The sequence below is a fragment of the Coffea arabica genome, chromosome 6e, assembly GCF_036785885.1.
Source record: "Coffea arabica cultivar ET-39 chromosome 6e, Coffea Arabica ET-39 HiFi, whole genome shotgun sequence".
Taxonomy (NCBI): Eukaryota; Viridiplantae; Streptophyta; class Magnoliopsida; order Gentianales; family Rubiaceae; genus Coffea; species Coffea arabica.
The window spans coordinates 32672373-32678372 of record NC_092321.1 but is presented as its reverse complement, the minus strand read 5'-3'; positions in this window follow the sequence as shown (position 1 = coordinate 32678372).

The following is a 6000-nucleotide window of genomic DNA, read 5'->3' as shown; positions in this document are numbered from 1 at the left end:
ACCACAAGCTATCAAACACCTTTAATTAGCGCCACAATAAGGCTCGAATATGAGTCATAAACCGAATCCACATATTACTAGAGTAAAATCATATGGAACGTATAAATGCAAAATCAAACTAGCACATATGTGGAAACGAAGTTTGGGTTGGAAAACAAAAGGCAGGTTTGCTGTTGTTTAGCGGAATTAACGCAACTGAAGCTATCCTTGTCGGATTGAGGTGTAATTTAAACCGTTTCGAATCTAAGGAAAAGGGATACAATGTTGAAGAAGGCCACTCAGTCCAGTTCTTACCCTAACTAGATCAAATTCACCAAAACAACCCCAGATTTTTCAGTTCGTAGCTTACTGTGAAATTCAACGAGCAGTCCTGATTCATTTAATCATATCTTAGCACACACAACTCCAAATCAGGTAATTCCAAAGCCATTTGAAAGCTAAGATACAAGGATATAATTCTTAAGAAGACACTAACAACCAATTCGGTAATATTCCTAGTCAAGCTAACCAATTACCAAAGCTGATTATCAGTTTCGGACAGAAACAGGGCAGCAGGGGTATTTCAGTTTTTTCATAGGCTACGTTGCTCCGATTGGGCTGAAATTTTGTAGGCAACTATAAAACATCATTCTCTACAACTTTTATGTTTTAACCTCAAGCTAATTCGGCCTCTAACCTGCTCAAATAAATTCGGACAGAACAGGCCTGTTTGAAACCCTAACCTGGAATTTTTGCTTTAAACCAGAAATTTTCCACTAATCATCACAATTATCATACCAAAGCTTCATTCCAACCCATACTAGACCATCATACATGGCCAAACAACATTAAACATATAAAAACAGAAAAATTAAGCATAAAATCAAAAATTCATCAAACACCACCAAAAGTCATGAAAACCTCCACAAAATCACCTAACTAACCTTCACAAGTCATGAATTCATCATTATCAAAGCCAAAGATGGAATTTCTTGACTACTCACCTTGAAATCTCAAGAAAGGAAGCAATTTTACACCACTATCTTTCAAACCACTTCACCTATTACTTCACTACCACCTAGCTAAGGGTTTTTATGGAGTGATTTGAGGTTTTATCAGTTAAGTTGTGAGATTGAGCAAGATTGAGTAGAAGAAATTTGATAGCTTTTCTTTCTTTTGCTCTCCAAGAAGCTTGGCCAAGAGAGGAAACAAATAAGAGGATTTTTGGCCAATTTTTGGTATTTATTTGGTAAAGGTGGTAAGATGGTCTTATGGTCAACTTCCAAGTCCAATAGCAAAGTGACATTTGTCCCTCTTTTTAATGCTAGGTTATCCTTTTGTCTCTCCACTCTCATCCATATAACAACCTCTAATTATCTCTTAGCACCTAGTAAATTAATTCCAGTATCCCAAACTTAACCTAATTGGCCAAATTTTACCGAACTTTCCGCACTAGCGGGTCCCACGTCCGGTATACACTATTAATTTCTCAAAACCTAACCGATACTAGAAAAATAATCTAAAACCTATATTTACTCATAAAACGAGTTAGAAAATTTCCTAATAAAGAAATTACAGAAAAATGTGCTATTAAATAAAATAAAACCCTAGAAAATACGAAAATTTACGGGTTCTCACATGGGTTAGTCCCACTAGTGGGTATTTCATTTACATTGCCACTAAACATGGGTTAGTCCCACTAGTGAGCATTTCATTTACATTACTAGTAAGCATGGGTGAGTCCCATTAGTGAGCATTTCATCACATTGCCATTAAACATGGGTTAATCCCACTAATGTGCATTACATCTTATCGTTAGACATGGGTCAGTCCCACTAACACTTCATTTCACTTCACTTCATCCCGTCATCATTAGATATTGCGTCAATCCCACTAACATTTTTTTTTAAGTTTGCAGCGAAATAACAGGTAAGTATTTTGGTGTCTACTTTCTTGTCTCGAGTTTCTTCGAAACTCAAACAAAGAGGGGCAAACTGTAGACACCAAATTTTTATTTACTTATTAATCTCATGATTTTATTTTAGACATTTTATAGCATTTTAGATACCAAATTTTTAATTTAGCTTTATTATTATATTATTTTATGTTATTTTATTTTAATGACAATTATTTTTCATTTTCGCTCATTAGTCTCTTAATTTTTATTAAAATTTATTGGAAAAAGAAATTGTTCACAAAAATATGCTATATTTCTTTTATGAAAGTTTACTGTTTATTAAGTGAAAATTAGGAAAACCATCAATCAAAATCAACAATTTTTTTAGCATTTTATTTGTTTTGATTTATCTTGTTTTATTTTATTTTTTGTTAAAATTACTTCATTATTTGTTAAGATAAAAAAAAAAAGGGAGGAGGGCATGAGCTACAAACAAAGCAAACACTTCAAACAAGAGCATGCACGGAAGTACAGAATGAAGGCATCGCTCGGTTCCATCCCATTTTTCATCCTTTTTCCATTTAATTTTCCTTCACCATTGGATCATGCTAATTCCATTCCACTTGGCTTTCATCTACAAAACCAAGAAGAATCTAGAAATTGAAACCAATCTGATGGCTGAGGGAGAGGCGGTGAGATGAGGTTGTTTATAAACCATTAAGATGAGGTTTAAGGGTTTGGATCGGATATAAAAGGAAAGCTAAGGGTTCAGGAGGATCGGGTGACGGCTGAAGGTGAGAGAGGGTGACGGCTAAAGGAGAGTGGGGTAGAGAGAAAAACGGAGAAGGCTAAGAGAGTAATGTAGAAGGCGGCGGAGGTTGGAGAAAATCGAGAGAAACCTGAGAGAAACTAGGAAGGAGGGACGGCGGAGGAGTCTAGGAAGAAAAGGGTTTCGGTTAGGAAGAAACTGAGAGCTTGGGTACGAAAAAGCTAATTACGAAGAGAATCTGAGCAAGTGAAGAAAGCTTTTGGGGGAGAGTGAAGGAGAAACGGAAAAACAGAGGGACGGGAAACTGGAGAGAGGAGAAATAGAGGAGGCTTTTGGGCTGAGGAAAAACAAAGCAAAGGGAAAGGTATCGAGAGAGGTAGAGTGAACCAGAGAGCAAGAAGGAAAAGGAAACAAGCGACGGGGAGAGATTTGGTGCTGCTCTTCCAAGATTAGGAGGAACCAGAGTTGGAATCACCTCAATCCACCATCACCTGCGAATCCTTACTGAAAGAAAGCATTGTGAGCTCTCCTTTCCCTTTAAATTTCAGTTTCCTCTCGAAGTTCAGATTTTTGAAGCCTTCGAAGCGTGTATTCCTTGAGTTTGCTTAGGGTAATTGTTTTCGTTGCTTATTGTTCCTTCACTCCTGTTTCATGTTTATCGAGAATTTGGCTCTTCGTTTGTGAAAAACTTATGAACTAAAAGCTGTGTTTTGCATTTTATTTGACTGGAAACTCATGAACCCCAAAAGCTGTCAATTTTCATGCTTTCTTTCCTCCGTGAAGCTGAATGGGTATGATCCGTGGGGTACAAGAGCTGTTTTTTTTTTAGTATCTAGCCTGTGATGGTTCGAACTTAGGTGATGTAGTTGGGAAGTTTTGACTTCTGATGGTTCCCTCCTTGGTTCCATCAGGGGCTGGTTTGCATTTTTTGTTCTTTTGCTAGTTTCCGCATGATGATTTTTTTTTTGTGTTATTCAATGACTATGCATTCACAGTAGGAATGTGATTGTGGGTTTTGATTGATGAGTTTTGCTGATTTTGTTGTTGGATGCCTGAGTTGGATAAGCTGCAAAGCTGCAGTAGAAAATTGCAGAAACCTGAAACCAGTTACGAGGAAGAAAATGCTGCATAAACTTCGCATGCAAAATTTCTGAAAATTTGCCATCCAGCCCCCAACTTTTGAATATTTTTACTAAGGCCCAAAAATTAGGAAAATCAATCAATTTGGTCCCTTTTGAATGTCAATTTTCTTTGGTATGTTTTAATGTGTTTTTGGGCAGACTGTTTAGGAATTTTAGGATGGAATTTGAGTATTTAATGAGTCTTGATAATCCTTAGTTTTGATTTGGATTTTAGTGGAATTTTGGTGTTTTTTTGTTTAATCGTAGTAAATAGTTTTTCATTTATTTTGTGAGAATTTTAGTTTTGGTTTGGGTTGGGTTTCACCTTAAGTCCTTAATTTATTTCCTTTTAGACCCTTAGTATTTATAATAATAATAAATTGGCCCCTTAAACTTCTTTAATCTTTCAATTGGGTCCTTGTTTGTCTTAATTGGTTAAATATGAGTAGTTTACTTTCCTTGGAATGCTTTGAGTGATTCAATTTCATGTGATTATTCGTTAATTAAAGTGGTACCTTGACATTTTTATTATTTTGAAGGGTAAATAAGTAATTTCGCTTCATCAGGGCACCAACTCAAGTGAGGTACACTCTTACCCTTATTTTGACCTTATTTGATCCTATGTGCACTTATGTGACTTTAGGTGTTTAATTGCATGCCTTTTGAATATTCTCATTTTATTTATTTATTCATTTAGTTACTTTATTTGTTTAATTTTGTATATTTATTTTAATTTAATTTGTAATTATTTGGGAAGGCAATTAAATGCCACAATTGTAATAGTTAGGTTATTATATCATTTTATTTAATTCTTTCCCCCTTTTAGATTGTAGTAGAGCCCCCCGAATGTAATAGTTAGGGCTTTATTTGCCTTGTGTGTTTTTGCATGCTTATATGTTATGTGTTATCCGCTTTCTTAGGGTCTCGCATCTAGATATCATGATTATGTGTTATATGTTTATGTGATATTATGTGTTTACTTGCTTTATTATGCTTTATATTATCGGTTTAGTTATAATTAGTGTATGACGCAATATCACACTAGTCCAATGCTAGTTGTGATCCATTTCCCGATGCCACACTAGTCCAACGCTAGTTGTGGTTTCCTTGTCCGATTTTCCACTAGTCCAACGCTAGTAAGAAAGTAGAAATATGGGTTAGTCCAACGCTAGACCCTTAGGAGCCCTTCGAGCGTTAGATCATGATTGTGTAATAAAATCACTTCATTTCATGCATATTTTTCACTTTCTAGGGTCTTTTATCATTTTTTGCATGTTCCCTTTATACGTATACCCCTTATCCCAAATTTCCCTATATATATATATATATATCCCTATGTGTGATACATAACATTAGACTTGCATTTCATTTAAGAATTAGAATTAGGGTAGTGCATTTGCTTGATTAGATAGGGAAACACCCCTTGAGTATGAGATATGGACGAGTTTGGCTTTCTAGCCTTAGCACACTCATATTCCCTCTATTGAAGGGAAAATTGAGTCACGAACATTAGTCCCCCATACCCGACATGATGCATTCCTTTTGGTCATGTATATTTGTATAATTATAATTCTCTTTATTATTTTTCTTTTCTTTTTTTAGAGTCTCATATTTTTGCATTATTCGTGACCTCTTCAAAGAATACCTATTGGGCATCACAATTAATGTGATTGGCACCAATTAAACTTTGAAGAGATATTTTGACCCCTTCGATATCCTCTTAGGTCTAGGGTTTGCATTTATATAGTACGTCCAAATGTGATAAATTCATAGGTTAAAATAAGAAAATCTTTGACTAAATCACGCAACTAGCTTTGGCTAGGTTGAAAGGGTGCCTTGGATTTTATCCTTGCCTTCCCTTTCTTCAAATGTGACTCTTGAACACGTTTCTTTGATTTTCGTAGACTTGGAGTCGTTTAAAAAGAGTTTTCTACTTTTTCTTTAAAAATTCATTTTTAGGTGACTTGGTACACCTTAACTCTATACCAAGTGGCGACTCCAATTTTTTATTCAAAAACCCTTTTTAAACTATAATTTGGGCCCAAATCGTCGCATTACAAGTCCCACTTAGGCCCATTTTCTTTTTAAATGAAAAATTCATTTTCCAATCAAAAATTGAATTAAAATTCACTTTTTTAAACCTTTTATTTTTATTTTTTTAAAAAAAAATGGGGTGCGACACAAATGAAATTAAAATGAGTGAAATAAATTAATCGGAGTAAACGGATAAATAA